Source organism: Rattus norvegicus, chromosome 4, assembly GCF_036323735.1.
Source record: "Rattus norvegicus strain BN/NHsdMcwi chromosome 4, GRCr8, whole genome shotgun sequence".
Classification (NCBI taxonomy): domain Eukaryota; kingdom Metazoa; phylum Chordata; class Mammalia; order Rodentia; family Muridae; genus Rattus; species Rattus norvegicus.
Genome location: NC_086022.1, coordinates 171,836,765 through 171,858,958, shown reverse-complemented (window position 1 = coordinate 171,858,958; position 22,194 = coordinate 171,836,765). Strand labels below are relative to the sequence as shown.

The window sequence follows — 22,194 nt, the reverse complement described above, 5'->3', positions numbered from 1 at the left end:
GCGAAGGGTTTCCATGCTGTTAGGCTGAGTTCCAAGGAAGCTGAGCCTGAGCCAAGAGCTTCTGTTCAGGTGATTCATCGACATTTGGTTATGAGCCCAGCCTTTAATAACTGAGTTATCTCCCAGGCCCTTGGTGATTTATCGAATGGAGTACGTTCATGGAAAACCTTGAGAGGAGGAAGGGAAGAGGTGAAAGGCAGGAGTGGATACTAGACGAGTCATTGTTTTAGGGAAATCTTAGCTTTGGATGTTACATGTATATGACGCATGTGTGTGCTTGTATGCATCCCTGAGTACATGCGTGTGCATGTATGTACAGAGCCTGATATTGACATCAGGAGCCTCCTGGACCATTCTCCATCTTATATCTTGGGGCAGGGTTTCTCAGTTGAGCCCACAGCTCATAGAGTTGGCTAGTATAGGGAGTCACCTTGCACAAGGACTCCATCTTCAACTCACTAGCGGTGGGGTTACAAGCATCCACTGCATTTACTCAGCATTAACCTGGGCTCTAACAGTCCAAACTCTGGTCCGCAGGGTGGACCTCCTGCGCTGCTGAGTTGTCTCTCCAGCTCCCAGAAACTTCAGCTTGAGGGGAAAGTTTTTCCTTACTATCCCCCCTCCCCAAGAAAATTTTGTTCAATGAATATAACAAAGAAGTAAAGAAGAAGTTGCCCTGACAAGAGGAAAAAAGACTTGACTCCCAATTCAGCCTGTCATCAGTCACAAGAACAGCATCATTTTCCCACAGGAAGAGAGCCACGGTCACAAAACAGCTGACAAAAGGCCCTTGTAGGAGCATTGGTCTACTCTGGGGACTATGGATGGGGCACCGAGAGCACCTGCCACAGAGGCTGAGAAAATCACACTGAGAACAATGGTAGACGCACCGAGATGGTCTGTGGTCCAGGATGGTGTTGTCGCCAACTGGCGGCCACAATACTTCACTCATGGGAATTCCTCCAGAAGGGAAAATTCAACAATACTCAGGGTCATCCTGACCCACTCCATCCCGGTGTTCCATTGCCTGTGGCCACTCCTCCTGAGCCTGCAGCATCAAAGGATGTGGACGGTGTAGTAACACTGGGCAACTGGGCTTGCCTTACCCAATGGACTCTTGCCCTGAGTGTCCAAGGATTGAGTTCTACTGGACTTAAACTCCCCAATTTCCATTGAGTCATCTCAAAAAAAAAAAAAGAGTCTTTTTCTTCTTTGGAAGGAGGTGTACATCACTGGCACACAACACGGGCATTTTCAAAGGAGAGAAAGAGTAGACCCCAACTTGCAAGGCACGAGGCTTTCGGGCAATGGCTGGCCCATGTTAGGGCATGCCAATTCATTGGAGTCAACCACATATCTCAGCCTGATAGTGTGCGAATACAAACCGGATGCATCTGATTAAGTGCTCGAGGGCCTGGTGTAATAATTGACTCACTGGCAGTGTGCCTCCTTCCAGCTATTCTGGGATCTGGGCTTGGAGCATTTGGAGTTTGGCATGCTCACCTCAGAGGCTCTCTCGGCTGGGCCAGGTGCCAGGCGGCCATCCGCCTCACTATTCCGTTCTCCCTCTTCTCCATTCTTCTCCGTATTTCCCCACAAACCATGCCTTGCTCTTCGGATCGCGCCCTATTTTCTTCAGAGAGAAATTTCAGCTCCTCTGCTAAGCCAGGCTGGCCGATTTAGAGCTGGGCAGAGGGCGACATGGCCAGAATCAGATGGTGCTTGCCTTACCTTACCAAGGATGTTTGTTAAATCTGGTCAGTGACAGCTAGCTTGGGTCCCTGGCAACCAAGCAGGTAGAAAGTATTTCCTGTTGTAGATGGTTCTGTGTGGCTGAGGGATTAGTACCATAGTGTCCAGAGCCAGGCGCATTCCGTATCGGCGATGTCACTTATTAGCTGAGTCACTCTGAGCACTGACTCGGTCTCCCGTGCTCCTGGGTTATCATCTGTCACATGGAAATAACTGAAGGACCTACTTTGTAGGATTGGTAGGAGGATTAAATGAGCTCAACCCATAAATGAGCAGACAGATTTCCTTCCCCTTGGAAAGAAGTTTAATGAGGGTCGGTAAGATGGCTCAGTTGATAAAGGTGGTTGCCACGAAGACCAATGGTCCTGGTTGGCTCCATGAATACCCACATGGTAGAAGGAGACGACAGATTCTGGGGAGTTGTCCTCTGAGCCCCCCCAACCCCTTACACCTCTGCACATAAGCCCACACACAAACAAACTGTGTCACTGAAGGCTATAAAAATGCTCTTCAAAGGAGGATGTTAATGAGGTGTCAGGGAATTTCCTTGACATTATTTGTAGAGATAATCTAATTATTATTTACACAGTACTCTGGCGCTAAGCAACTGAAAGTCTCCAGCATTCTAGCTGATGAATTCTTACCATAACCCTGAATTATGTTCTGTCTTGCAATAACGAAATTACAAAGCAGAAGGCTGTACCTTGTCTGACGTTAAAGCGTGAATTGGACGTAGCAATCGAAAGAGTGAGCTTGATTCACTTCTAATGGCATGGAAAGATAAACACGTCGTATCACTGAGAAGCAACTGGAGATCGGAGACCAGGTTGAAAAGCAACAGAAAGTCACATGATGTATGTAGAATCACATTTCATGCTTTAAAGTGTATGTGTATGATCATGTCTACACGCATGTAGTGGCTGTGTGCGTAAGACATTTACAATGTAGAGACAGTTCACCTCTATGATAGCTGGCACAGAAGTTACTTTGTGGAAAGGGGCCACCTTTATTGAGAAGACAGCTAGGCCTTGAGAAAGTGTATCTCCTTGAGTCAAGGTCACAGGTGAGGAAGCAGAAGATCACTATGAAAAGGAGAGGCGGGCGAGGCCAGGGCCAGCGTGGTGGTAGGGAAGGTCAGTGAGGAGTGAACATTCATTTCTCACAGGGACTCCTGGGAAGTCATTAGCTCATGAAAACCCTTCAGTCAGTTCTGTGGTGGTTGATTTGATTGTCCAATTGACAGGACTACAGTCACCTAGGAGACAAACCAGTGAGAGAGTTTCTTGATGAGCTTGACTGGGGTGACAAGCCTACCTTAATGTGAACGGCACCATCCTGGGATCTTAGACAACAGACAGAGAGCAGAGAGACTTGTGCAACAACCTTCGTCTCTCTAGTTCTGACTGAATTCGTGCTTCACGGTCCATCTCCCATGACTCTCCCACTGTAAGGGAGTATGTAGCCCCCTCCTGCTGTGAACTACAGCACACTGTTTTCTCCTTATGCTTTTGTCTAGAAATTGTCACAGCCAGGAGAAAGGCGACAAAGACTCCCTAATGCTTGGTAGAGTGGGTCTCCTTGTGTGGCTTATAGATAGGTCTCCGACCAACCTCAGACTAAAAGAAAACGAAAGGAGAGCTTCACCTGGGGAGACATCCAGGATGTGTAGATGTGTGTGTGGGGGGGTAGATGACCTCGTTTGCACACTCACACTTGTGTGTCCTGCCAGAGCGCTGGAAGAACCCGTGTCACACTGTTGTGTGTGGTCACGCCATGTTGTGTGTTTGATAGCTTTCCATCACTGTGACAAAACCCCTTCCACAAACCATTTAAAGGGTAGAGAATCATATATGGCTCACTGGTTTAGAGGATCAGCCCACCAGTTTGTTATTTCTTTTCTGTCCCTGACAAAGAGAAACAGCCCCCCTCAGACAACTCTGAGGAAGCCACTCACTCCCACTCCATGGCAGCCAGGAAGCAAAGGTGGAGGAAAGAACCAGGAAGAGAATGGGCCGGGAAGACAAAGGGCCAGGGTTATATACCCTACCTCCCTTTGAAACGGGGTTTCTCTGTGTAGCCCTGGCTGTTCTGGACTCACTCTGTAGACCAGGCTGGTCTCCAACTCAGAGATCTGCTGGCCTCTGCCTCCTGAGTGCTGGGGTTAAAGGCGCAGGCTTACATATCCTCTTTGTCATGGCCTATGAAGTTCCACCAGTGGCCAAGCCTTTTAGCATACGGGCTTTTGTGGGCCATTGCCGATCAAGACCATAAATGTGAAGACAGTTTACAGTTACGATGGTGCCTCTTCCCATACATTTACTTATGTGCCATTAGGAATTTACAGTCGTGCTTCCGTAAGTAAATCAAACATCCTATCCCCACGCTTCCTTGGGGAAATGCTGTGAAAACCTCTGCCCATCTACGTCAGCATTTCTGAGCCAAGGGTCACTGTTGTCCTTCCTGACGTCGCATGTCTGGAGAACAGCTTAGGGGGAAAGCGCATACACTTTCAAGGCTCAGCAGCCAAATGCCCTGCTCTCCTTCCATTTTCTGTTGTAAAGCGCATGACAGAGAAGGGGAACGTGGTATGTGCGGTGAGCGGGACCTGAACTGCGCCTGCGTTCTTACCTTTGACCTCCTTAACCTCCTAATTGCAGACTCTTCTCCACAGAACAGCAAGCATTGGTTAATAAGCTCAAGGAGTAGGCTGGCCGGTCCTGGGACTGACAGTGAAACCCAATTTCCTGCCTTATCTCCAGTTCTTCCTCAGGCTCTGAGTCCCGACCTACTCACTCACTGACATCGGGTTCCCAGCTTCCTCCAATGATCGGGCCCTCGTCTCACTGTTCTTCAATTTCTCCCTCCATTCTGCCTCGTTTTTCTTCATTTCCCCTTACGATTGGGTCATTCGAGGCAGTTTTTGCGTGGTTACAGTTTGTTTTGGCGTTCTTCCCGAATAGAGACTCTGTTCCTCATCTGTCTCTAGATGTAGTCTAATCTGCCAGGTCTTTGATGGATGCTCCGTTCATCTCCCCCATCCCAGGCAGGGCCATCCGCACTACCCAATAAATCATAAGCGCTCAGTAAATATCGAATGGGGAAGGAAGAAAAGATGAGCCGGAAAGCTGGACTGCTGCGTACAGGATTTTGTTCGCTGCTGATGTTTTTGGTTTTGACAAACTGTATCCTCCCAGATATACCTGCATCTGTCTTCCTGCCTCTCCACAAGAAAGAAAATGTTCTCCTTTCCCCCACAGCAATTTCCTGTATTGATGCTGTCAGTTTTTCTCCCCTTGAAGACCTGTGGAAGTCCCAAAAGTTGTGCGTTCATAACAGTAGCATCTTTGTTTCCCCTGAGAAGCCTCATTGGTCGGCTCTTGAGACAACGCCCAATGAAACAGGTCCATTAGGAAGTGCAGAGAGGGCCTGCTCCATAGAGCGGCATTACCGAATGCCAGCTATATTATGGGCCTGGCTGGCTCTTGATCTTAAAGCATAAAACTCAAGTCTTTAAAGTATATCTGTATTTCATTTGTAAGAGTACGACGACGTCTCTTGGGAGGAGAATCAAGCTTAAATCACTACACCCATTATCCTCAACTGAGAAAAGACGCTGTGTAGCAATCTAAAGGACGATGTTAAAATTCTGCCACCTGGTGGCCTACTGAGGCATGACACAAGTTAATTTTCTGAATTTTGATTTTTTTTTTTTTTTTTTTTTACACTCACCCCACCACACTGGGGTTAAAGTGACCACTTCCTTCCATGTTCTCCCTGCATTGCACGGTATATATTGTTATAATTTTGAACTGCTAAGTTCATAAGCTGTGTACCTGAATAATGGCTGTCAACAAGTATAGAGCCAATTCTCCTCAGAAACAACCTGTGTTCCCCTGAATGTTAGAAAGCAAACACACGACGTTGATAGCTCATGTGTGTTTCTTCCACCCGTGGTCTGACCGAACATTGTGACATAGCTGAGGCTGGGGAGAGGGTGCATTTGCCAAAGTGTTGTTGGGCAAGCATTGAAGGCTTGAGTTCAGATCCCCAGCACCCAGGTAAAAAGTGGAACGCAGTAGGACGGTCTGTGATCCCAGCACTGGGGAAGCACAGAGACCTGGATTCCTGGAGTTTGCTGGCCAGTGGTCTAGTGGAATTGATAAACGCTTGGTTTTTCTCTCAAGATGCCTGTGGTGGCTTGAACAGGTTTGGCAACCATGGACTCATGTGTGTGAATGCCTGGCCATAGGGAGTGGCACTAACTGGGGGCATGGCCTTGCTGGAGTGGGTGTGGCCTTGTTGCAGGAAGTGTGTCACTGTGGGGGTGGGCTTTGAGCTTACATATGCTCAAGCTGTGCCCAGTCACACAGTCCTCTGCAGCCTGCCAATCAATATGTAGAACTCTCAGCTCTTTCTCCAGCACCGTGTCTGCCTGCACGGTGCCATGCTTCCCACCATGGTGATAATGGACTAAGCTTCTGAAACTATAAGCCAGCCCCAATTAAAGTGTTGCCTTATAAGAGATGCCTTGGGAGCAGACATGGGCTGGTTCATTGTGGCCCCGGGGAACATGTGTAGCAGAGCACTGCCTTGTATGGCCTCAGTGGGAGAGGATGCACTTTATCCAGTGGAAACTTGACGCCCCAGGGAAGAGGGAAGCTGGAGGGGGTGAGGTGGGAGTGGGTGGGCAGGTGGGGGAGCACCACCTCAGAGGTGGGGGGAGGGGAATGGGGTAAAGAACTCAGGGTGGGAGGACTGGGAAGGGAGACAACTTTTGGAATGAAAATAAAATAATTTGGGGTTGGGGATTTAGCTCAGTGGTAGAGCGCTTGCCTAACAAGCACAAGGCCCTGGGTTCAGTCCCCAGCTCTGAAAAAAAAGAAAAAAGAAAAAAATAATTTAATAAAGATTAATGATGATGATGATGATGATGATGATGAGTGGCCTTAGCCATGGCATCTCTTCACAGCAGTAAAACCCTAACTAAGACACTACTCAGTGTTGACCTCTGACCTTCACATACATGTACACACATGTGTACAAGCACCTGAACACAAAAACATGTGCATACACTACAACACACACACACACACACACACACACAAACCACACGCATGCACGCGCGCATGCACACGCAAACTTCAGAAGACCTATGAAAAGTTACCATCTTGGGGCTCAGAGGATGTGAAAGCAAGAATTAACAGCACCCTTGTCTATTGATTTAATCTCGTTTATTTTAGTAATACCCAAAGAACACGGAAGAGTGGTTCAGTGAGACACACGTTCACACGGACTCTGCAAATGTAAGAAGGGAAGTGATCGTAGGAACTATTGATTTAAGACTCCCTAAGGCAGGCAGAGAGTTACCATAAGCTGGGCAGAAAATCTTGTCCCTGTACGCTGATACCCCAGAAATGAGGTGATCAATTGTTAGTACTACACTTAGAGGAAAATGAGCCTGGTAGCCCATCTGACGTACAGAGAACCTGACCCCCTTGCGGGCATTACAGATTACAAGTGCAGCAGCTACTCCAGCCTCCTTTTCAGCTCATCAAAGCCACTTGCAAGCACAAACACAAAGGCTCTGAAAGGCTCTGGGGAACTTGTGTTTCTATCATTTATGACCATTACAACGTTCCAACCAGAGGGGAACGTCAGGATGTGTGGAAACATTTTCTTCTGACTGTGATATCGGTCTCATTGATAAAAAAAAGTACTGGCTGTACCTTGTAATCGTGATTCTTCCCTGGGGGTCCAGGCTATGAGCACCTGAGGTGATGCAGAATGTTCCAGAAAGTTTCTATGAAGTTAGGTGGAGTATGGTCTGTTACTCCTGGAATAAGAAGCCCCTGGGTGTCAGTGTCAGGAGACTGGGGGATAGGTAGAGATCCCTGGGGTCTCCACAAGGCATACACAACCACGCTGGAAATACAGGCCGGGAGTGTAAATCCTGTCAGGTGATTCTAACACTAGCCCCTTTGAGGAGCCACTGGTCTCGAATGATGGTTCCCAGCCATCCTGCTTTGGTTTGTTTCGAGACTTCATATGATGTAGAGTCAAGAGAGATCCTTGGGTGTGAAAATGTCCCCACCATATCCGTGTGTGGGCAAGTCAGCGGTGCGTTTTCTTGATAGATGGTTGATGTGGTTCAGTTGATTGTGGGCTGGTCCATCCCTGGTCCGCTGGTCCTAGCTGCTATAAGAAAGCAAGCTGAGCAAGCCGTGGGGAGCAAGCCTTTGTGACATATCCATGAGCTGCTGCTCCAGGTTCCGCTCTGCTTGACTTCCTGCCCTGACTGACTTCACTGGATGATGGACGACAGGTTTCGAGATGAAATGAACCCTTTCGTCCTGTGCTATTTTCTGTCATAGTGTCTTCTTACAACAAAGGAAACCTCACTGAGGCTTCTGTTTCGCAGAAAGCTTTTCTGTTGTTGTTTGTGTGTTTTTTTAAGTCTCAGCAGACTTCAATGGCCCACATTTATAATCCCAGCACCCAGGAGGCAGAGGCAAGAGAATCCTACAAGTTCGAAGTCATCCTGGTCTTCACAATGAGTTCAGGCAAGTCTAGGATACAGAGGGAGACCCTGTCTCTAAAACAAACCGACCGAACAGGCTGAATTATTGGTCCAAAATGGAAAAACCACCTTGTACATTTAGAACTCTCCAGACAATTTTAGTGTGCAGCCACTTTAGACAACCTGTGTTCAAAGACAGAGACTGACAGCCCGCCCCTCCGCCCCCCAGGTAGCTAGTCAGTAGTTTAAGCTTGCAGGCAACATCATTTCCACAGCTGGAGCCGCACCACGACAGCTTGGAAATGCTACAGACCGTAACAAGTAAATAAATGGTTTCAGACAGTCATCCACAGAAGCATCCTTTGCAGCAGCAGCTGGTAGGGTGGCTCCCGCCTGCGGGCTGGCGTTTGGAGTCTGCTAGACAGGTTCCACATTCCCATGTGTGTGAATGCATCCGACAGCGCCCACTACGAAAGCTCCGCCCCCTGCCACCCACAGCACACGTACTAGTTCTCGTGAAAAGTGGGCACATCTTAATTGCTGACTTCAAACTGGCAAAAGGCTTCCAGTAGGAAGTACAAGTACTTGAGGAAGCTCTAGATAAAAGGAGATGGTTTTAGACTCCTCCCACTCACTCCGGGGAACCATGGGAAGTGCTAGCCACAGATAAGCAGGGGCTTTCTTTTGAGAAGCTTTGTGGCAAGCACTGCTGAATGGCTTCTGGAGCCCCCGTGCTGTGCAATGCCTAAAATCAATGAAAGGAAGAGAGGTGTGGAGACAACATCCACCTATAATCCCAGCATCAGGAGTGAGAAACAGGAGGCTGGTGCATGTCAAGGCCAGTTTGCACCACAAACTGTTACTCTGTGTCAAACTCAAAGTGGAAACAAACCATCAACAAAACCGCTCTCCCCTGTGAGAGGGAACTGGATTGACCTTGCTCCAGAGTGCAATGGTTGCCAGCCCTTCTGACCTCCAAGGCACACCAGATACAGGCAGGGAGGGCGTGTGAGAAATGCCACCCACTGTGGTGGGCAGTGATGGTGACAGAGTGGACTCCATTAGCTCTAGAGCATCAGGACAAAGCTACAGAAAGACACTATCTGTCGATCTTGCTTGGTTCTCTGTGGTCTGCTCTGGCAGCGTCAATAGAGAAAGATGTGTTCCCAGTACAATGTGTGGCTCTTTCCCAGAGCTTGCTAAGTAAGCTCTTGCTTTAATTTCTATGGCTCATAAAACCACCATCCAAGAGGGTGTTCATAATAAACTACTTTATGCATTTTATGTAAAAAAAATCCGCTCTAGACCCCCATAGCAGAGAATATATATTCCTATAGAAAATACAAATTATAGTTATCAAACACCAAAAATTAAAATGCAATGTACTTTATATTTGCCACATTCGTGAGGTAAAGACTGAATTTAATGTTTAATCAACTTTAATTGGAGGTGCCCAACCTGAAATTTATTGCATTTCTTTCCTTTTCTGTTCCCTTATTTTATTTCATATACTTTAAAACTAAGTATACTTAAAAATTAATATATTAAATGTTCTCTCATACCTACAGATATAGTCTATTCATAATTGAGCAGAAAATAAATGTCAAATGAATGATTCAATGGCCTTTTACATGTATATGATATATATATATACACACACACACATATATATATATATATGTTAAGAGAGATCACTTGTTTTTCAAATATTTGTGGTGGACCTACTATGTGCTCACCCATGTTCTAGTTTACAAGAAAACAACAGAGAAGACCCTGTGCTCGTTAGACCGTGTATTCTAGTGGAATTTTCTGGAATTAAAAAAAATAAAGAAGCCTGGTCCAGGGCCCTAGTGCAGCCAGGATCTTCATTGATGTTGGAGGTCCGTGTTACCATTCGGATGTTTGTAATCTGTGCTGCCACCTGAGGCCGTGTTGATATATGGCCTGGGGTCCTTCCCAGGGCTTTGTCTGTGTCTGTGGTCCTATGGCCTCCAGGGGCTGTGTTTATAGTCTGTGCTGTCACTAGAAACCATGGGCCGTGCTCCCACTGACGTTAAAGAGCAAAGAGCTACTCTGGCAGTGATGCTATGGCTGCTGATGCACCGTCAACTCAGAGGGACATGGAAGGCTTCTCTGACAACCCCCACCCTACCTCAACAGCACCCCCCGAAGTAACAGCCTAACTGGGAAGCCATCAACGAAAACTCTTTTAAAGTGTGGCAAAGGATGCCAAAACGTAGATCTCCACAACTGATGGCTTCTGGGACGGGAGTGCAGGAGGGGAGGACTCAGTTCCGTTTAAAGGGCAGGCCGCTGAGAGTTTGACCATGATCCAGTTAATACGTAGATAACACGAACTGGGCTCCCTTTTTTTCTTTTTCTTTTTGATGGGGAGGGAGGTCACAGGGGGTGTGCAGACATAGAAGGGCTGGGAAGTGAGTGGGATCAGGATTTCATGATGTGAGGTTCCCAAGGAATCAATAAAAATATGTCGGAAGAAAATCCTGTAAGATAATAAATGTCTCTTGAGTTTTAAGTTGTAACAAAGCTTTGTAATTTTCGAAGGTGGCCTGAACAAGAACCTGAGATTTAAAAAAGCATCGACCAACCCATGCTGTTGCCAGGTCCGGTTGGCCTTATGGCATCTGCGGGGTATTTTCATTTTCTTTTTTTTTTTTTCTTTTTTCTTTTTTTCGGAGTTGGGGACCGAACCCAGGGCCTTGCGCTTGCTAGGCAAGCGCTCTACCACGGAGCTAAATCCCCAACCCCTTCATCTTAATCAAAGCATCTCAACCCAACTCGCTAAGTTCCCAATCTCCATCCCACAATATGGCCGCTGGCTACTCTCTGGGCCCTGCGGCGATCTCACCATCCATCTAGTTCACAAGGCCGGTCATTGCCACACCGGTTCCATACAGAGACCGCCTATCTCGAAGCTCTCCCATTGCAGACTCTGCTCACATTCCCAGCATCCGCCCGCTGTGGTTATAGTCACAACTCTCAGTTACCCGTTAAAATCAAAACTCAATAAGCTTGCGATTTATCAATCAGATTTATATCAGTAAATCCTCACCCCACAAAATGTCCACACAATAAACTCTGAACCAATAATATTGATATAACCTGCCCGCCTAGATAAGATAAATTGCCTTATAAAAATCCCTCCTTTATGAAATATTCATAACTACCTGTGACCCTTTACGACCACACAGATCTGGGTCGTCCTTCTCGTCCTCCATCTTGGTTCTTCTCTTTCTTTCTCCCAACCCTCTTGCCAAAACTCTGTGCCTGCCTTGCTTTTTCACTGCCCAATCACAGGCCTTGTCTTCTCTTGCGACTGCTTTCACCTGCATATAGACAGCAATCCACAATTCTGGATTGAGACCGACGCCTCCCAGAACTAAAGCAACTGAGAGACAGCCGGGCAGTTAAGAGAGCATGCGCATGTCCAGAGGACTGGGGCTGGTTCCCAGCATTCACATAGGGCGCCTCACAACCGCCTGCGACTCCAGCTCCTGGGATCGTGCGCCCTCTTCTGGCCTTTGTGGGTACCCGCTCACTAGTAACATACGTACATGGAGACATACATATAGATGAATGCTAAAAAATAGAACACAAGTGGTAGCAGACATCGCGGTAGAAAAGGCAGTCGCCATTCTGAGTAAGAGGTGGCTGTTGGCAATGAGGCTGTGCCGAGGGGGAAGCATGGCAGCAGTCCTCTGGGACCACGGCTGACCTCTGCTTAATCCCAGCCTCCCTGCACAGTCTTGCCTCTGCCTCTGAGCTGTGATGCTGAAGGGAAACAGCCCCACAAAGCAGACTCTTGTCGTGAGCACCACACTGGCTCATAGCAGGAAGAGGATCGAAGGATACAAAGCAGGACGCAGTGACCGGTGGCTCCAAATTACTTGAAATAATATTGAAAGGTACATAGGTCACATGTGCCCATTTCCTTTTCTAAAAATAATAGGAGCGGGAATTCATGTGGAAGTGGAAACAGGGGCGAGTGGAAGCAACAGGAGTCATGGCTGCCAAAGTGTTTGAGTCCATCGGAAAGTTCAGCCTGGCGTTAGCAGTTGCAGGAGGCACAGTAAACTCTGCTTTATATAACGTGGATGTTATATAACACAGTGCTGTCATCTTCGACCGATTCTGTGGCGTACAGGACATTGTGGTAGGAGACGGGACTCACTTTCTCATCCCTTGGGTACAGAAGTCAATCATCTTTGACTGCCGCTCTCAACCACGGAATGCACCGGTCATCACTGGTAGCAAAGACTTGCAGAACGTCAGCATCGCACTTCGCATCCTCCTCCGTCCCGTGGCCAGCCAGCTTCCTCGTATCTACACCAGCATTGGCGAGGACTACGATAAGCGGGGCACTGCCGTCTGTCACCACAGAGATCCTCAAGTCAGTGGTGGCTCGATTGGATGCTGGAGAATTGATTACCCAGCGAGCGCTGGTCTCCAGGCGGGCGAGCGATGACCTCACAGAGCGAGCGGCAACATTTGGGTTCATCCTGGATGACGGGTCCCTGACACATCCAACCTTCGGGAAGGAGTTTACCGAGGCGTGGAAGCCAAGCAGGAAGCAGAGAGAGCCAGGTTTGTGGTGAGCAGAAGAAGAAGGCAGCCATCATCTCTGCTGAGGGGGACTCCAAGGCAGCTGAGCTGATCGCAGACTCGCTGGCCACAGCAGGTGACAGCCTGATGGAGCTGCTAGAAGCTGGAAGCTGCTGAGGACATTGTTGAATATCACCCACCTGCCAGCAGGGCAGTCCGTGCTCCTCCAGCTTCCCCAGTGAGGCCAACCAGGCCACAGCCTTCATCACTCTGAATGACACCTTCCTTCTGCCCCAACCCAGAAATCACGGTGAAATTTAATAATTGGCTTAACGTGAAGGAAATAAAGGTAAAATCAGTTCATATCTCTATAATAATAATAATAATAATAATAATAATAATAATAATATATGAGCTCAGAGAATTATTATGTTTGTAAGTAGCCCAAGATCCCCCAAGTTAGTCGCTATCTGAGTTGGGGCTAAGTTCCTGGTTTCTGAGTCAAGTGTCCTCCATTCTGTATTAATATTTGATAGGTAGACATTGAGAAACTTTCCAAAACGTAAAAGCAACTATAATTCAGTATTTTAAAGCAAAGTTTAAAAACTCCCTACAAAAATGCATTTTATATAAAAAGGAGAAAGAGCCGCAATCATTCAATTTTTAACGCCCCGCTAATATCCCTTCTTCTGGTTGAGATGCAAGTGTGAGCGATTCAATGCATGTCACAATAATCATAAATAATTGCTAATAAATTTGCAAACAATCCGGAAAAAAGAACAAATATGTTCCGGTGATTTGGGGTTGATTTTGGAGAAGAATCATCTCCCTGACTGGCTTACCTGAATGATTCTTGCCAATCTTCCATGTTTTCGGCTTATCTCTTTCTAGTTTAGCTGCCTAGGAATGACTGATAATCGATATGTGATATAAGCTCTTCATAGGTGACACGGAAGTGTATTTAAATGTATACACAGCAGAACCAGTGACATCTCATGGACACCTGATGTCACTGCCATTTGGCTAATCCTTCATCACCTCTGTTATCAGGCTTCCAGATGAGATCAGACATGCTAGCAGTGGGCTCTCTGAGTTGGAGCACTCAAGGGCATTACCTCCAGGACCTGGACCTGGCTTCATCTCTGACCTCTGCTTTTTGGGGTGTCTGTCAAAAGAATTCAGATGAGTCCCACCCGACATAATGCAGGAGACAGGTTAACACATAATAGTGCACAGCAATCTCACGAGTGAGGACACACAGAGGTCAGGGGAAGCTGTGTTGCAGAGGACAAACTCCTTGACAGGACAAATCCCTGCAGAAACCACCGTATCTGCCTACATTCTTAGGTAGGTTTTGACTGGTTTGCCTGAGGGACATTTCTCTTGTCCGGGAGATCACCAGATCCACTTGTATCAACATTAAGGGATGGAGGCAAAAGTACGTCTTTGTGGTTTATCAAAAAGATCCCAGCTAGATATAATCTTGAGGGCCTGACTCAGACCCCACTCTCCTGACCAGAGTCCTATGGTCTTACTTCTTATTTTACAAGCTGTTGATTATGATGGAGACAACCATCCTCAAGAACGTTCAAAACTGCTAATATATAAATGTCTAATCAATATGACAGAAGGGCACCTTTGTTAGTTTATTTACCTAAACACGGGGTCCTCCCAGCCTTCTGGGACAACAGAAAACCAGCTAATGTGACACAGAACTATTTCAAAGACATTGATCAGGCCTTGCCAGGTGGTTGGAATAGGTGTTGGCTTATGGGAGGCCATTTCAACAACAGCGAACAGGGAACTGAGTATTTGTTAGACACAGCATACTCTTCATTAGGCCAGGTGTCTTACTTGTGCCTCTCCCTGGAGAGAAGTAGTCATTATCGCCTGTTTTAAGATGTAGAGCTGGAGTTCTAGTATAGGTTTCCTTGAGTGCATGACCGGTGGATCACTGTAGAAGAGCCCACCAAACTGTCACTTTACTGTGGTGTTAGCAGTTCCCTGGCCTTTTCCTGTAACCTCAATATCGTGTCTCATAACCAGGTTTCTAGAAGACTTAGGGTCATCTCACAATCACTTCCACTTCACGTACATGCTTAGGGCGCAAGGGGAGGAAACCTGGAGGATACGAAAGCAGTGTAAGTCGAGAAACCACATGAACACATGGGCAAGCTCACTTCCTTTAGACATCTGTCTTTAGGTCCATCACACACATGATGAAGTGCTTAGATGTGGGTATTAGGTGTGTGATGGTCTGTGTATGCTTGGCCCAGGGAGAGGCACTATTAGGAAGTGTGGCCTTGGAGTAGATGTGAACTTGGACTAGGTGTGATCGATCTTGGAGTAGGTATGGCTTTGAAGTGGGTGTGGCTTTCTGAGCGGGCGTGGTCTTATTAGAATGGGTGTGGCCTTTGGTGGGTGTGGCTTCGGAGTGGGCGTGGTCTCGGAGTGGGTGTGTCACTGTGGATGTGCTTTAAGACCCACTTCCTAGCTGCCTGGAAGCCACTCTAATCTTGGAGGCCAGCAGATGAAGACGTAGACCTCTCAGCTCCTCCTGCACCATGCCTACCTAGATGCTGCCATGCTCCCACCCACCTTGATAATAATGGACTGAATCTGTGAATCTGTAAGCCAGCCCCAATTAGATGTCCTTATAAGACTTGCCTTGGCCACGGTGACGGTTCACAGCAGTAAAACTCTAACTAAGACAAGGTGAATATCCCTTACCCGAAAGCTTAGGACCAGATCAGTGTGCCTCAGATTTGTTTTTTCCCCCATATTTAGAGATGTTTGCATATGTATAATGAGATGTCTTAGGGAGGCGTGGTGGATAATCTTGGTTGTCCTCTTGACCCTCCTAGGAATAGGGAATCTAAATTGAAGGGTTGCCTCCATCCAACTGGCCTCTGAACTTGCCTGCCGGGCATTTGCTTGATTACTGATTGACAGACAAGTACCCAGCCCACTGTGGGCGGCGCCACCCTGAGCTGTATAAGAAAGGTCTCTAGATGTGAGCCAGCTAGTCAGCAGTGTCCCTCCATCTTTTCTGTTTCTAGTTCCAGCCTAGGCTTCCCCAGATGAAGGTCAGACGTAACCCTCTCCTCCCCATGTTCCTTTTTGTTGTGGCATCTATGCCAGCCGCAGCAAAGCAAACTAGGGCAGGAAGATTTCCATTCAAACATAAGACGTGTTAACATTCCTATGCAGACCACGCAGGCTGCCTCAAGGCCATTTCACGCAATAGTTTTACTACACACGCTTTTTGAGGAGGACCTGTCGGAAGAGGGAACGTACTGAAGGGTCACCGGAACCTGATACTCGCACCCACTCACTCTTCTACAGATCCAGGAAACGGAAGTTGCTAGAAGAGAAGAGGTTCACAGAGTGCCCTGAAGAAGACAGGACAGAGTCTCCATCTTAGATCTTTAGGTAGCAGGGGCAAGATGCGGGGAGGGAGGAAAGCTTCTTGGTACAAGTAGCGATTGTGAGAGCTGAAGGAGGGGTACTACAGGGTGATGGTGGGCCGGAAGTCCCTGTCTTCGGGGCCGGAGGGTTCTTCATCTTCTTAAGATCTTTCTTCCTCTTCACTACTGGGAACTTCACAATGGACTTTGCCTCCCTGCAGCTGGTTAACTAGAACCTGAGGAAGGCTTTCAGCTCAGTAAAAAAAAAAAAAAAAAAGGTAAGAGGGGTGCAGAAGGAAATAGGCCAGGGACAGCTGCCAGTGCACCCCTGAAGCTGCGTTTCGCCGAGGCGCAGACTGTTTTCCATGGGCTCATATGGGCGACAGAGCTGAAGTCTGGATCTGAAGACTGTGCTTCAGAACCGATGGTCTACTGCACCTTCTAGCCTGTTGGTCCCAGTGATGTTCAGAATACACAGAGACCAGGAAGGAAGCGACACAGGCAGAACTCGCTGCCGATCTGCAGAGTCCAGAGAGGAGACAAGCCATTCTGGAAGAGCAGGTGAAACAGCTGTTGGCATTTTCCAGAATGTGCTAGAGAGAACCAACCTTCAGGAAGTACTGATGACAGACCCTTGAAGCAGGTGAAGTTACGCACTCTGAAGTGCTTTTACAAACTGGGTCAGGGTCCTGGAAGAATTAAAATGAGAACAGCAAGGAAAACCTGGAGAGAATTGAAACGCTTAAACAAGCGTGCACGCATGCACACACACACAAACAACTAGCCGGTAACTGACAGTGTCTTTCTGCTACATTTTTACTCACTTGTGATCTCTACATGATATGCACGAGTGATTTCTGCTTCTGAAGGTAGAGAGAGAGAGAAAGAGAGGGGGGGGAGGATAGATAATAGATAAATAGTGACGTTTTCAATACATTTGTGTACAGAGAGTTGCTGGGAGCACAAAATATTTATAGGTAATTTCTTCATTTCATCGCCAAAGAAATAACTACCTGACTGACTTCCATGGTGGAAAATTAAGGTAAAAAATGAAACTAATTAATGTCCCTAATCAGCACGTATGAGAATGCTGAACTCCATGCTCGAATGTTCTATTTTTATACGCCCACAGCACTTGATACATTAAAGAATAGGATACTATAGAAAATATGAATTAATAAATTATTGGTTTTTTTTAATCAGTATCAAAGATCGGTTGGGGGGGCTTCAAAAATGTCTCAGCGGTTAAGAGAGCTCGCTCCTAATGCAGAGAATCCAAGTTCAGTTCCAAGCACCCACATCAGGCCGCTCACAAACACCCGTAACTCTTTAATCTCAAATTTAAAAAGCAGCTGAAACAGGTTTTGCAAGCAAACTGGTAGTCAACTTCTGAAAATAAAAATGTTTTACCCCTGACTACCACTTGGTGGCACTACAGATGCAGCCCTGACCATAAACCTTAATTTCAGGAGTTGGTCTTCAAGTTCCCTGTACCATCGCCAGAGCTAAGAGATTTGTGCAGTGACACAGACATGGATTTTGGGCGCGATCCAGAATTTTCCAAGAGTTTAATTCTAGTAAAAACATTTTTAAGAAATTCAGAATTTTAAAATTAAAATTCAGACGACTCATTTTTTAGTCTCCCACTCCGACAGCTTCATAGAGCTGTTCCTTCAAGAGTCTTATGTTTACTTTCTATTTTTCAGCTTTCAAGGTTGTGCTGTTTAGATTTGATATTTCAGGCAAAACTCTTTTAAGTGTTAGGTTATCATGACAATTTCAAAACATCTGCCTTATCTCGGATGTTCACCGGCCTAAAACACAGGCTTTACTTTCAATGCTCAAACTCTTTCCACAACCCCCTTCTGGACTTCCAAAACCCAGTCTCTCCCTCTGAAATGAACTCCTCATTGAAGTCTGTGTATTTGCAGTCCAGGACTTCTGCCTCAGGTATCCAGTCCCTTAAATTAAAAAAGGGTTTTGTTTTGTTCTTAAAGCTCACGAATATCGATTTGTTTGTTTTTTTCTTGTAACTGGAGTTAATATAGTCCAGACTACAACTAGCCTCAAACTCTTCATGTACCTGAGGATGTGGTCGGGCAAAATTACTTATCTCAAAGCCAGGAAATGAAAAAGAAGAAGACCAGACCCGTTACCCCTTCGAAGGGAACATAAATCACAAAGCCCCACCTCTCAGCAGACACCACTACTGACAAACCGTCCCACACTGGGCGTCAAAGGCACCACCATCCCACACTGGGGGCCATCGCTAACACATGGGCATTCGGGGGCTGTGGCGGTTAATGTCAACTTGGTGGGATTTAGAATCACTGTGGGAGGGGCTGGGGATTTAGCTCAGTGGTAGAGCGCTTACCTAGGAAGCGCAAGGCCCTGGGTTCGGTCCCCAGCTCCGAAAAAAAGAACAAAAAAAAAAAAAAAAAAAAAAAAAAAAAAAGAATCACTGTGGGAATAAATCTCTGGTCACTCTGTGATGGATTATCTAGTCGGGGTTAATTAAGGCTGGAGGAACCATCCAAGGGGTGGGACTCCTGAACTCAACAAAAAGAAGGGCTAAGAACCAGTGATCTTCTCTCTCCGCTCCCTGACTGCAACATGAACATCCACCTCAAGCTCCTCCCACCATGGTTTTCCCACCAGCAACATGCACATCTGCCTCAAGCTCCTACCAGCAACATGAACATCCGCCTCAAGCTCCTCCCACCATGGTTTTCCCACCAGCTACATGAACATCCGCCTCAAGCTCCTCCCACCATGGTTTTCCCACCAGCAACATGCACATCCGTCTCAAGCTCCTCCCATTATGGTTTTCCCACCAGCAACATGCACATCCGCCTCAAGCTCCTCCCACCATGGTTTTCCCACGGTAGTAGCCCTTAAGCTTGAGTCAGTGACTCGCCAAGGTGAAGAGTGCTGGGTACTATTATGGAACAGAAGACAGAGCGGAGAACAGTCCAACTGTGGTACAGACCAACCCGTGCGGTAGAGACACTCCACTGTCCAAAGACCCGTCTGCTGATGGTTGGTGTTCACAGTTCACAAACGCCTTCCAGGTGATGTTTCTCAGGGTGGTGAAATAATTTGTTTGTTCAGCTCCAGGAAGCTTGTGGGTGTTTGGTATGTGCTAAATTATTGATTGACACCCAGAGGCAAGTTTCAAAGCCAGCACGTCTTCTTACAGAAGCGTCTACTCTCGTCCACACAGCCGACTGTGATCGCTTATCCACTCCTTCAACTAACATCCTTTGGATGTTCTTAATGACAACTGGGGGCTTCAGTTCAGTTGGTGCTTGCAAAAGAGAATCACCCAAAAGGCATTACCACCCCTCATTATTAACATACAAGCTCAATTTAATGTTTACACCAAACAGAGGGCATTCAAATGTGTGGTCCTTCCAGTTCTCTGCAGCCATTTTTACAGAAGACTAGTTAAGTCCAGCTTATAGCCCTGGTCTACAGACACATATGCATTTGCATCCTCGGGTGTTGGGGAATGGTTCTAATGCTATTTCTGTTGCCCCGAGTTGGCTCTAATTGGCGAATAAAGTTACTGACAGCCAATGGCTGGGCAAGGAGACGGAGGCGTGATTTTAGGATTCCCAGGAAGAGACTGAGACACAGGAAAAGGGATTATGCCATTAGGAGGGTGTAGGAGATGGACAGAGTGGGAAAAGGTGCAGGAGGGAGAGCCTGCTGGATATGTAAGAATCAGGAAAGCAGACCCAGGAGCCACTCCCGGTCCGCTCCTGATTGGGTGTGGGGTAGAAGAGATGAAATATAGATTTTTGAAAGTGATAACTCAGGAATATGTGAGGGGAAAGTGTGTTAGCCAGGCAGAGTTAGGGAGAAGCCCAGCCATTGAGCTAGTTAAGGCATATTGAAAATAACGCTGCATATTGAAAATAACGCTGCATATTGAAAATAACGCTGCATATTTGTGTGACGCCTCCCCGGCACCACCGGAAGTCAACAGTGGATTAACAATTTACCACTTCATTCGGGGTTGGAGTCTACTCTGTTATCTGAATGGAGTTTTTGGATAAGGGAGTAGAGTGTGTTTAAAACACAATCCACTGTACTTACTGGCTTCTTTTTGTTATTGACAGTCATGGAGGGGTCAGAAGGGAAGGAGGGGTTGCAAGAAGCCCACAGTGAGCATGAAAGAGACCAGGAAAGTCCTGAGTCCTGTGGCCAGGCACCTGCTATGGTATGCAAGCTGTGAAACTGCAGAAATGGTGACTTTTCAAAAGGATGGGGGGAGGGGACCTTAAAACGGAAGGCTCAGAGATGTTTTAACCCCATAAATGCCATAGATCAAAACCTCAGGAGCATCTCTCAGCACTTCCTGGATCCAACCCCCAGTTCTCTTCTCTTCTCCTCTCTCTCTCTCTCTCTCTCTCTCTCTCTCTCTCTCTCTCTCTCTCTCCTCTCTCTCTCTCTCTCTCTCTCTCTCTCTCTCTCTCCCCTCTTGTTTTCCTCAGCCTTGTCCCTCCCTCCTTCTGGCTCTCCTCCCACTCCTCCACAAAGTCCCTTTCCCCCTAAAGATCCATTTTGTATTCTTTAGCTCTCTCTTCCTAATTTCTTCAACTTCGTTTTATCTTGAAGACAGATAAAGCAGCTTTTGTACTCTGTGTGGAAGTGGGAAAACTGTGGATTAAAAAGGCAGTCCTTGTTGGTTGACAGCAATGCGTGTTCTTGTTCGTGGTCCGTCTAGAGTCTGAAGAACCAACTGAGACAAACGCAGACAATCGTTGTAAAATGGCGCTTCCTACTTGCTCCTTTGTATGGGGTGAGCTTCTGTGCTGCAGTGCACACGCGCAGGTTAGGGGACAGCATGGAGTGGACAGCCCTCTCCTTTCACCACAGAGGTTCTGGAGCTCAAAGCTCAGGTTTAGTGGCAAGCACATTTGCCCACTGAGCCATCTTGATGGTCCCCCCTGCAACTGATTTTAACTAATGTGTCCTTAACTTTTAATTAACATGTGAGTTTCCAACAGATTACATTCAGGAAAAGACGGATAGCACCATCATTACAAAGCCGTGTTTTGTTGTCCCTTGTAGTAACGGTTCCGCCAAGCCCAACTGATACATTCATCTCCTTAACATTGTTTTTCAGAAGCAAGATGTCTTACAGAAGCTGGAAGACACAGAACGTAAAAGTTTGGGCATGCGACTTCATTAGGCTGTAACGAAGACTAGGACAAGGGAGGGGAACAGGAAGAATTCACGGAGACTGATGACCCATCGTAGGCACAAGAGCCATCGTGTACGCTGTGCCCGTAGGGCAGTCATTTTAGTTCAACCATCATTTCGAGTAACACCGTGGAAGACAGCTGTGCTGGCTGACAGTATGGTGATGAAGAGGTTGGCCCACGTGGACTGGGAAAGGAGTGGGTGTGTGGTTGGATAAGGCGGAAAGAACATGAGTGGGAGGGAGGGTAAATTATCCGTAAGAGAATTAAAGTGTGAAGTTCAGTCTTTGTGTGCTCTCTTCTCCATCATCTTATACAACGACTGTCAGGCAGCTGATGTGACAGGTGACGTGTCACATACACGTGTCAGTTTGTGGAAGGGACTGGCTATTCCCTCCCTCCCTCCCCTTTTTCTATACTTCCTTTACCTCCTCTCTCCTTTGCTCTTTTTCTTACCTCCTAGCCTAGTCCATCACGGGCTCCTAATTGTTTATTATTTCTGTTATTTATGAGTATGGATATTGTGAGCTTGGTTCTCTTTCCCTCAATGTGTATGTGTGTGTGTGTGAGACACACTCTCTCAGTGTGTGTGTGCATGTGTGTGTGTGACACTCTCTCAGTGTGTGTGCCTCTGTGTGTGTGCATGTGTGTGTGTGTGTGTGTGTGTTATACTGTGCATGGCAGTGCCCATGGAAGCCACAGAAGAGTACTAGATTACCAGAAGCTTGAGTTACAGGCAGTTATA

The 22,194-nt window shown here is 46.9% G+C and overlaps 1 long non-coding RNA gene and 1 pseudogene across 1 annotated transcript; one reads left to right on the top strand and one right to left on the bottom strand.

Moving 5' to 3' along the window:
* Window positions 1-6,961: 6,961 nt before the first annotated feature.
* Window positions 6,962-12,798, bottom strand: LOC134486857 (uncharacterized). The gene is made up of 2 exons (XR_010066292.1): window positions 11,458-12,798; window positions 6,962-10,773 (listed from the first exon to the last, which is right to left on the bottom strand). It is a non-coding gene; the product is annotated as an uncharacterized LOC134486857 (long non-coding RNA).
* Window positions 11,634-21,732, top strand: Phb1-ps5 (prohibitin 1, pseudogene 5; annotated as a pseudogene).
* Window positions 21,733-22,194: the final 462 nt, after the last annotated feature.